Here is a 12308-nt window from a genome sequence, read left to right as displayed (position 1 = left end):
CCATTTTTTTTTGTTTAGTTACACTTACGAGCCCGTAGAAAAGATATTAATGAAGCCCTTAACTGTTTGTTAGTTACAATTACTTCGTTTTTAATTCGGTAGCTAAGGTTCATCGAAACTCAATATTTCTTTCTGGATAACTAAATTCCGAGACGCATTTTGGAATCGATGTTTAGCTAAACCAATCGACGCTGCACGTATAGCCAAGGACTGCGATAACGCTATCGTTTCTGGAGAAATGGGTTCTGCTAAACATCTTCAGCCACCATCTTAGGAGAGCCCCTTGTGTCTGCGAGAATTCTCTTCGTAACATCTACATACACAGTAATAACAATAGGGCTTTGTAAACATCAGCTTCGAAAACGCAAATAACACGGTATTTTCTTCATATTATTTAATTTCGTCTCCTTGATTGTCAGATTCGGCTCGCCTGCAGGCCTCACCGAAACGAGGTTTAGGACGAGACAAAGAGCTGTACCCACCTGCTTTTATGTGCTATGAAAGATTCACATGAGTGCACTACTAGTCCTCATAAGGTTACTGCTTTACAGTACGTTACTTTCAGCTTACATAGTTTGATTATGTCGGTAATTATCACTCTCATTCGTAAAGTCCTTTTGAGTGATTGAAGTATATAAACGATCAATTTCGTGGTTTGGTTCATGTGAGACGATTCAGCTGATCTCAATTTAGGTAGAAGATTATAGTGGTTTGACAAACGAAAGCCTGTGCGCAGTTTTCTTTTTCAGTCAGTCCGTCTGTTTAAATTAAGTCGCACTAAAGCTTCCATTCAAACAAATTTAGTGGCCCCAATCTTAATCTATGTCACAGACAATCTGTGAATCAGACACTCAGACAATCTGTGACTGTCAGCACAAATATTGCGTTTCTTTGAATATACAATATTTCTTTTGTATGATTTGCTATCTTGGCATGGACCAGACTGGTTTCAATCAGAAATTTGTATGCTGTCCATGTAACAGTTAGAAGGCCACAAATATAAGGATAAAAGTTTTTGCATACGGTACCAAATATGATAGTTACATGGTTTGTATCACATTTATTAAAATTCAGGTACGTAAAGATGAACAGGAAGCGGACCTATTTGTATGCTGATTGGGCGTTTTATGCTAATGTTTGATAAGCTGATTACGCGTGTCACAACGGTTCTTTTAGGTAGGAAACCTAGTTTAGGTCCGTTTACAAGATGAGCATCCCTTTATTAGATATAGAACCTAATCGTATCGTTCTCACTTTTGCCTAATCTGGTTAGCCAGTCTTCTAATTGGTCGATATTGCAGTTTATATGAAATCTTACAAACAAGTTCACAAAATGAAGTCATTCATGGAGATTACTCTAGAATATGAAAATTGGCCGGAAATTGTAGATGCGATATGTATCGAGAAAAAGACGACCTTCACAGTCAAGCATCTTATGGATACCACTGAAGCAGGAAGGAGACGTATGGATACGCTGCGAATCAGCTAATGATTTTACTAATGTGTAATATAATTATCGCTACTAAATACTAGCTTGAAGCTCTTCTAATATCATTATCAACTTTCCTAAACCATTTGTATCAAGCACCGTACCGAGTGGCCTCCTCATTTAATCAGTTGGCTGCTGAATCTTGTGCGACTGGCATCTTTTCAACTTAACCGAAGTACAGAAGAAATCTTGCAAAAGATAGCTTATACACTTGAAGAATATATTGGTGAACAGGTATCAACAGATGAACCTGCCTTGGAGGGGGGGGCATTCAATGGGAGGGGGGAACACGGCACTACTACGACTACTGCTACTAAGATAGTGTACGGCAACAAACCATTGACAAAGAGCAATCATTCAGAAGCGAACCAGCCTCTACTCGCTGACATGAGAAAGGGGCAAATTTTCCGTTTCCTTAAGAACAAAGAGCGCCAGCTATGATCGGCGCCTCGACAGCGCCCACGTCTGAAAATAGACTACAGCCAATGCGATGATTAAAAGTTAGTGGTGACCCATTGTCACAAGGCGCTACTCAAGAAACTATGAGTTCCTTTTTAACCAGCAACTTGACGTCGGATAATGGCGTGTCGCCAACTCAAATAAGAAATGCAACTAGCACGGCGCCAATTTGGGTACAAATGGAGAACTCTGTATATTAGTTAAGCTCGAACACCAACACTTTCCCGTAAGCAATAGGTGGTTTATGAATTCAAAAACGCAGTGTATAGTCAATGATGATTCACCTTTGTAGTAGTTAAAGTTTGGGAGTTGGAGATGTTGTCGAAGTACCGGGATCTTGAGTTTTCGAGAAGTGTTGTCCTATTGTTGCTATACAAACAACGTTGACCCTTCGTTTTGAAAGCCCATTGGATATTTCTAAATAAAAACTATTCGAGAACACATTTTTGATCTCTGGGGCCCCCTTCCAGTTCAACTTTATTTGAATACTCTGGTCGACCCAATAGGCAGCCAGTAATGCAAATTTGTTTTTAAGAAAGGTAACGTGTTTTGTTTGTAATCAAGGTTAAGGTACATATCATATGGATACGGCTAAGCATAAGAAGCTGGAGCTGGGCCGTTGCAATGCTAGCATAGAACCTCTTTCTCGCTTTCTCGTAGAAACAGTCGCTTCCTGTTTCATAAACATGAATGTGTATCGAATTATTTCAAGCTTGCTGTTAAAACGGATTCATTAATGTGGTTTTGGGTATATTGTCCTTAATGAGGTCTTAACGAAAGGCATTATGCAAGTCACCCTCCATAAGAAGTTTTATTCATAGCTACGAAATAAATCTCGTCGACGACAAGTGGTGGCTGACAGATTCAGCGTCTAGTCAACAGAAAGCTGACCAGGCACCAGCAATATGATTCCTATTTTGGAAATTTGGAGTTTCAATGGAGCTACACGGTCAGACAAGTTTCTATACCAAATACGAAAGTATTCCGAGATTCAGCGAATAGCCATAATGGTTTTCGAGTGGTTTCGAGTAAATCAATCGTCTACGGTTGATATTCTATAGAAATTATAGTAATGGATCAGGAGAACTGAGGCATCTCAGTTCAATGTGCGTGATATCCTTCCGTTAAAGTCAATTCAGCTAACTTGATTAGTTCTTGGATTAGTAGCTCGTAGCAATTTCCGAATTTTATAATAAAAACTAGAAGTATCAGCTACAAAAAGAGCTGGATCATCCGGCTTAAATCCAACTGAACAACGAAACTTCAAGACAACACCACACTCATGTACGTGATAAACGGCCGTAAAAGAACACTTGGTTGGTTTCGGTGAAGGCAAAGCCTGACACATTCGTTTTTATTTTCGAAATTTTTATTATTGAAGTTGACCCGAAGAATGTTCAGCTCAACGTGACCGAAGTTATATTGGTCAATGTCTATCGCAAACATGCATGTGAGTCTTCTACTTCATTTGTGAAAGATGTGTAAGTAAATTAAATGTATTAATGACTACCTCTCTGTTGTGTTCAATGACAGAGGTTAACAACGAAGTAAACACTGCTATATATATGCCGTTTTACTCAATAAAGGTGGGGATCCAATGGTTTGACTTTTGAAGACAAATTTGTATTCCAACAAATGGCGCTTCCATTGATTGCATAGGGAACTATCATAAAGTTAGGTATGCTAATTTCAGTCGGAAGATGGTGAAGAAAATGGCCCATTCTGAAGCATTTTTTTTTCTTTTTTGTCATATTTAGACAAATCACAAAAGTCATGAGTGTCTGCATCTGCCATTTTGTCACCCAGTGCTCTCTATATAATTGCTAACGGAGCAGTTGTGAGTTAGAGGGCAGGGAATACATAACAGAGCAATTTCCGCGCTGCGTTCCTGAAGAATGCGAAGTCAGAACTATCAACACTATGGATACACACAGAACAGAATTGATGATTATTATGTATAAGGGACGCCCTAGGCACCCTTATCTATATGAGTTTATGCTTCAGCTATCAGCATAGTAAAAGGCTTCTCTTTTCCAGTAATTGACATCCCTCTGAAAAAATATCATGGCGACGTATCATTTGAAATAAAGATAAGATTGCGCAATAAGGGAAAGATAATATTTATTATACTCCAGACCCCTTCTAATGATGATTATCAAGCGAAGTACCTTTCGGGGAAGTTCTCATGACACTTCCAAATTGTCAACGGAACTTCGGCCTTCCCTGGAGCTTTGTTTATTTTGTTGAGGTACTAGTACGCAAGTTATAGGTGTTTTGGAAAATGAGACAGCAAAACTATTGAGTTGTGTTAGAACCAGAATAAAATACGATCGTGGCTCATAGGATAGTTGCAATGAATTGATGAAATAATCCTCCATGTCAGCGTATGAGGCCAATATGAATTAGCCCCGAGCTAAGTACATTCTGCTGTGAAGAACGTTTCGTAATGCCTACATGTGTGTAACTCTACGTGGGTACTGTTATGAAATGTGAACTTGCCTTGAAGATATTGTACCGACCTGCAAATCCATTTGTGACCTCTATCTCAACCATCCCTATTTCCATATTCACATACATCGAATAACTACTATAGTGTCGGCTGGACGTTTTCGGGGCACGAACAGTAATGAGTCGTCTACTGACAGACACAACCGGACGGTCATTAACTGGGGAATTGGGGTTCTTAGTTGAGTCTCTGTGCTGATTGTTGCGGCGACCTACTACCTATTTTCCAAAAGCCAAAAACGAGCAGCTAGAGAATTACCAGTGGTGTGAATAATAACCTTTTTTTGTATAATGTCTAATAACTTTTTACGTATTGGTTTATGGAAACTTAAATGAATTAATGTTGGTTTAAGGATGCGGAGGAAATTGTTGATGTATCCTTAAATTGAGGAGGGAACGGTCCAACCGTCGTAATCGGGCAACGACTGAACCTTGCAACTAAGCGCACGTCAGTATGTATTTACGGGTAATGGAAGTTAAAGTTCACATAACCTTAATCAACGTTTAATTTTTGCGTATACACCGCGCCATTATGGACCAGAGGGCCAATCTCATTATTTAAAAAATACTTGGATGTTTAATTTATGGAATTTGCGGAACTATGTTCGTGTGAACAAGTGCTTGTGTGAATTCATTATTATACCTTACGAAAGTTACTTGTTAACTTGCTGTTTCAGTTAGTCACAAAATAATCGGTACATGATAAGCACTCTTTGGAAAACAAACTTGGACCCGAAATATAGAAAATAGTAAACAGGATATTCATAACTGGATTGTCGCTAACTGACGTAATAAGATACGGCATTTTTTATTGTATTATAAATCTATCGTAGCACGGAAAAGACCATATATCCATCACTCTCTTCTTCATAGCCCGTATCATTTATTCATATAATTTATTTAGGATTCAGTTGTGCTGTAACTTAGTTCATTCTGATCTAACAAAGCCTAATTAAAATTTTGCTGCAATGGAATGAACGAAATTACCATAGTTCAATGATTCGGACCTGATTTTTATATCGAATAATAATAATACTGTAGACTTTTCCGTGTCTCATGTGGTCCAGTGTGTGCGGGACGCTTACAATTTGTTTGTCACAAAAATGTCACTAAAAAATCAACAAGTTTGCAGTCTGTTCCTGCCAAGCCCGTCGCAGGTGGTTAAAAGAGTATTTCTACCTTATACGTCGAATCGCAGTGTACGTGGAAACTTCTCGTAATTATCACATACGATTACGTTAAAATATGCGCGGTACCAGTACACTTAATACGAGAGGGATTGCTGATACGGCGACCATTTTAATTTCCAATTCAAATACGAAGAAACGGTTTTAGCTTTTGTCCCCTAAATTTCAATGTCTTAGCCTAAATCAGTGATCAAGTCACATGGAAAGACCTGGATGCTGTCCTAATAGAATCTTAGGGATTTTGGTTTGCAAACAAGCGCAACAAATGTAAACGACGCCAAAATTGCCATTCGTCCATGTTTAGGAATGACAAGTTTAACGGTTCTCCTATAAACCTTTCTGCCTCAGAACTTTTCTGTACGTACTCTAGTCTTTTCTCGTTTTTTATCTTTCCATTTAGGCATTTTGTACAGTAGAGCACCTTCGTCGCATCCAAGTTATAACATAACCATTTTTCCACGAACGTATAAACACTTCGTTTCGTATAGATAGAATTTAGCCACCCATAGCAATGCTTAATTAAGACAGTATTGGACGTAGATGAATCGACACATAAGGTTTCGTGCTTGCGCCGCTGTAACATGTCACTTATGGCGGATTACTGACACGTTAGAGTACCTATTACCGTGTCGCACAATTAACCCAAGCAAGTTTCATTTGACACAGAATGTAAATTAGGTAAACACTTCTTTAGCGTGTAATTTCTTGTTTTTGAGCATTGCAACAAGGAAACGTGAAGTTTACTGAGGTTGAGACGGGTTCTATTCCCGCGGGTTAAAATGAGGTCATCCAACAGCCTAGTCATATTCTCGGGACTTTCGAAAAGTAGTTTAACGTTTCCCAGATCTTAGTATATATTAGATATGTTGTCAAGTCTAATTACCCCAATAATCGTCGAGACATTTCAATGCACTTTTTCTCTCTAAGTATAAATAAATAAATGGCGAAAAAAAAAAACAAATTTACTTATAGTAACTTAACTTCCATTCAAAATATTGTGGGCTTACAAACATAGATAGTAGTCAACTGCATTGAGAATCTTTGTTGAATACATTGAAAAAATAACAAAAAATACAGCTGTTATATATTTTGTATACAGTTATATACAGTTTGCCTACAAAATACGAGCTTAATTAGGCCAACAAGCCTAAGTGGGGGCGGCGTCAACACAGCTTGCCCTAGGATTAACTTTTTAAATAAAATTTTTCTCAACTTTGATCAAGGAAGAATTTCAGAATTAATTATATTGTGTTATTCTTTTGCTTATCACCCCGCGTGTAGGACCAGAATGAAGGGTCCGAATTCGACAACGCCATCACTAGAAACGTAATTAAGCGCTGAGGCATCTAATACCCTCAAATGACAACAAACATATAAACTCGATTAAATTATTGTTTTATTAAATAACATTTAGTCTTCAACGAAATGGCTGTCTTCATTTTCTATAACATGTTATGTCTAGGGATGAATTTTACGCTAAACGCAATTGCTATACTTCTCAAATGATGAACCGACTAGTATCTTTTGAACAAGCTAAATCAACATATCTACTATTCATGATTTCAGATAACTAGTCTGCTAATGAATAATGTAGATAAAGTAATAGGCAAATGGATCTAATTGGCCTCATTTTGTTGATTATTGGTATCAGAAGTTGAGGGAGTACATCGAAAGTAACCCCCTGAGGTGTATGCGACTTCCACGTGGCATTCTATTATTAAGGCGTAATGCGAATATTGCGAGCAGAGTCAAATCACACAATTGAATACGTAGTATCCAATCAGTAAGACATATTTGCTGCTTGACATGCTTCTGTTTGAGCGTGATCGCTGCAATATCACATATAGATGTATTGAACATAAGCTGTGCGAACGGCGGAGAGCCTTCAAGGCGCGTTCCCATAATGCTGCAATTCCGCTGTCTCCTCCTTTCTCTCCTTCTCTCTCTCTCAATGGGAAATTTCGAAGAACGTCAAGTGTCCCTGTTGTCTGATCTGTCCCTTGACCCGTTCGCTCAAGTTCACGATACAAACTCACATACAAGACAAGCTCGCACGGGATACAGGCGGACGATCAAAAAGCGAGTTGTCGCGGCGAGACGATTAATCATTGTTATCGTATTGTTGTTCGGGCTTTTGTTCCTGCTGCTTATACTATACCCCGACCGCACCTAAAACGTTGGGTACAATCAAATAACAAAATTATTATTATTTATTAAGTAAGTCCACTAAAGGAATGAGTTTTCGCGATGCCTATTAAATTAGCCATTTTTCCATCCTTACAGTCCCATTCATACGTGCATCGTATGGCTGAACAGTAGAGCCAAATGAGGACCACTGTTTCGATGTACATTTCCCTTATATTCAGTACTGTAATGTATAGGAGATATGTATTAAGCAAACTTTCATTATTATTGACCTCTTGTTAGTGTGCTTAAAGGCACGAATTGGCTAACGTGTTTTCCACTAAATTAGATCGGAGAGCCCCTTGATCTTTCTGTTGTGCCTGGATCTCTAAAGGTCATCTCTGGCCTTTTATTTTGTCTTTGCCGCACTATTTGCATTACGGGTAAACGCATCATTGCCTGCAACGCTAATAGATTGTCCGGCGTCGATCTCGCTGCTGTACGTTCCACTTACGAAAAAAACACCAAGCTTATGGTAGTACCTGCCCGTAAACATTAAGAAAAAAGAAGATGGAACTCATTTACCTAACATGCGAAGTATCAGAGCATCATCTTGATATTTTAATTCAAATATACTCATGTTCAAAACATCAGCAATTTTCCGTCATCTTTCTTTATATCTAGTCAATTTGAAAGGGAGAAAACAGACTATCAACGATGCATTAACCCTTCGTGTTGTTAAAGTCATATAGCAAGAGAAAGAATCTAGTATCCAAACCGAAATATAGTCACTATTGAAGTGCCATCTGTGACGGCCATGCCTCCATAACTGACCTAAGTCGGTAATTTTAATTAGAGTTTTTGATAGGAAAAACGTCCTTACTCGCAGTCATTCTTTGGCAATAATATATCCAGCAGCTGGATGTTTTTGATGCGCTGAACACCGAAGTCAATGTCTTCCTCACTCAGCTGCTTATACGTTTGGCGAATGCATCGGCGATCGTCAAGCCTGCCTCGTATCTATAACATGATAGAATAGAGCAATCTTGGGCACTCTATGTACTGCTTTGCTTACTATTTATGAACCTGCTCTCTATTCCCTTCTGCTTTGCCCGAAGGCGATGCTCCTCTTTAACAAAAGCTTTTGATTCCTTTTTACACTCTTAACTAGGTTGATATTTAAGTAAACCGCGAATTTCACCTGCTATCGAAAGGGAATGCAGACACGTTTTGCCGGAACGAAACAATAGGGAGTCCTAAACTGAAATCGCTACATTGAAAATGTCGATGTTGTTTGCCAATTGTGGTAAAAAAAAACTGTGGTTTGTTGGTACATGTCGCACACATACTTGTATATGCATATATATACAACGAACCGTTTTATAACGGTTTTGCCGCAATTGGTGAATAGCAATGGCCTGTATATAGACAGACATATACAACATAGCGAGTTCCGTATAGGACCGTCCCCTACTAAGCTAAAACCGTGCCAGATTCAATCCAGTGATTTTCTAGCCTTTAACGAATGAGGCACTATTGCTTACCTGTGACTGCATATAGATACGTTTTAGTAGATACCGAGGTCTTACCTGAAAAATTGTTATGTGAGGTGTGTAACTGTCATATTCAGACAGAGAATACGAAGTTTTCCCGAAAAGCTCAGCAAAGCTGCGATTCAGTTTATAAAGATCAAAGTTTAACGGATCCACCTGCGTTAATACATACGGCGACGAAATGAATACAACAAAAGATATTTTCGTTATTAGAAACAATGAAAACTTATTAGTAGGCAACTGCCGTGCGGGCGCTGCCAATACAAAAATTGCTCTGCAAGAGCCTACTTAAAAATAGCCCTTTTAAATCTTTATATGTATTCGATTATATACCTCTGTATAACAAAGTTAACACAGAACACCTGCGATATTACTTTTTTTTATTGGCTAATGACACAGAGGTAAGTGCGTTTGATATCCCCTCTCCAGCAAATTTTCAGCTGGGCGGTACCTATAGGCAGCTGGGAGCAGCGTGATGTGTACAGGAACGAAGTGTATAAAAAAGCTTAAAAACATAGATCATCAAGTCCGAGAACTCAGGCCGTTTCGCCAGCTCATGCGCTTTAAATGAAACCCACAGAATCTAACCGGCCTATACAACACAACAATCATGAATTATATTGTTAACATAGGACCAATACCTTTACATATATCACACGATGATCATCGAATTGGCCGAGGCCCCGCAAACGTAGGCTGGCGTCTGGACAGAACAAAATATCCGGAATGCTGTAAAAGCAGCGGAAATCAAATTCAAAAATATATACGTTCTTTTTAGCCATCTATTGCAAAAAAAAAAAAATATTTTCACTACTTTTTCTCACGTTTCGGTGGCACATATACGCGTTTGTATCGTCTACCCGACCGCATAAAGGGATTGTATATCATCTTCGTCAAATTAAAATCATTCTGTGTCTGAGGAGCTGCATCCGTGTAGTATTTTAGCTCTCTTACTCTCTTACGAGAGCCTTCATCGAGGCTGAAGCTGTAATTCGTAGAGAACAACATTCTCGAAGCAATTCTCTGACTTACTCTTACGTTTTGCGGCAGAGGCTGATCTAATAACCGACTATTTTATATATTGTAGCGACTTACCATGTCCGCGCGGCCTCGTTCATGACCGACGAGGAAATCTTTGCTCGTTGATTCTCGTCTATCCGGGCAGTGCACACTGTCAAATGCAGTTGACATAGAGGTTGCAGAAAGCGCCTCGCTGAAGGTGTGCCCTGAATTAGCCGCTGCTGAAGCTATTTATCAGAAAAAGAAAGCCGAATTCAACGCTCAAAGTTAAAGCTTAAAGGCTTAATGAAAGTTGAAGTCTTCCTTAATGTTAAAGCTTAAAGGTTTGATGAAAGTTGAAATTTTCCTTAATGTTAAAGCTCAAAAGCTTAATTAAAGTTAAAGCTTTCCTATCTAAGATTCAAATGAAGCTAGCAGAAAAATGTTAACACCGATTCTAGCTTGTTACGATAAATAGCTATCTGGAGACTATAACACGAAATTAAAAAAATACAAATTATATTGCCCTAATTAGTAAGGTTCACAACTGTTCCTTTATGTTTTCAAAGAGGGATATAACTGAACCATTAAGTTTAGATACCTTGAAGATGCGGTCCCGGATAGCTGGGTCGTCGATCTGACAGCCGATAAATACCTTTGTGTAAGGCCTATATTTAATCTCGTGGCGATCATATAGGGTGCTTGACTTTCTTGCACTAGCTTCCAAGCACTCACCTCTCCAGTCATCGTGTTCAGCATAACGTGACATGATAAGCAAGGTCCGCTAGCAATTCTAGCTGAAACGGCTGAAAATCTACTCTCAGCCCATGAAATGGAATGGAAATGTTCGTGTCCGTTAGTGGTATGTATCAAAAAAATATTTCCACATTCAAACACTCCATGGGTTCATCGCGTTCAATGGCATAGAATAAGGCTTCCGATTTTTAAAAGTCAGTCTCTAACTAGTGATTAATTATTGACTTGGTGAACAAAACTGGCCGTACGGTTTATGCATGTAGGTTGGAAGTAAAAAAATAACAGCTACACAATCTAGCACAATTCTAGCTCCGACAATCGTAATCTATATGAGTATATCTACAGTCCGTGTTCGAAACGCCATTACCTTTATGCTGAGTTTTACGTCCGGTACTTTATCAGACCACTAGCTTTTTGCACAAAACGAAACTATCTATGTCTGGGTGCGAACCAAGACCACAATGTATTCCGCAGACTACGGAGCAAATAAGCTATTCACTAAATTATCACGGAGACCGACGACCATGATGTTTTTTGAGCATCGTTCTCTTTTTTGTCAGGATGCTTTCCATCAAGCAGAACACCAAGAGCAAGTCACCAAAAAATAATCGTTACTTGATGAGCCCTGCTTAGAAAAGGAATCTGGTTTCGAAATTTCGAATCATCTAGAAAACTATAGACTTTTTTTTGCTTCCGTTGTATATCTTGTTGCGCCGTGTTCCATCTGTTCCACAATGTGTACGGGATTCTTACCATTTGTTTTCCACAAAATGACCATAGGCTCGTACATTTATACTAAAAAATCGACAAGTAAGGAAGAATCGTTATATTTGCAAACTGTCCCTGCCAAGCCCGTCGCAGGTGGTTAAAAGAGTATTTCTACCTTATACGTCGAATCGCGGTATACGTTGAAACTTCTCGCAATTATCACATACGATTACGTTAAAATATGCGCGGTACCAGCACACTTAATACGAAGAGGATTACTGATACGGCGACCATTTTAATTTCCAATTCAAATACGAAGAAACGATTTTAGCTTTTGCCCCTTAAATTTCAATGTGTTAGCCTAAATCAGTGATCAAGTCACATGGAAAGACATGGATGCTATCCTATTAGAATCTTAGAGATTTTGGTTTGCAAAGAAGCACAGCTAATGTAAACGACGCCAAAATTGCCATTCGTCCATGTTTAGAAATGACAAATTTAACGGTTCTCCTATAAACCTTTCTGCCT

The sequence above is a fragment of the Varroa destructor genome, unplaced genomic scaffold (assembly GCF_002443255.2).
Source record: "Varroa destructor unplaced genomic scaffold, Vdes_3.0 BEIS01000007.1, whole genome shotgun sequence".
NCBI classification, from domain to species: domain Eukaryota; kingdom Metazoa; phylum Arthropoda; class Arachnida; order Mesostigmata; family Varroidae; genus Varroa; species Varroa destructor.
The sequence above is the reverse complement of the archived record's forward strand: the minus strand, read 5'-3'. Positions refer to the sequence as shown.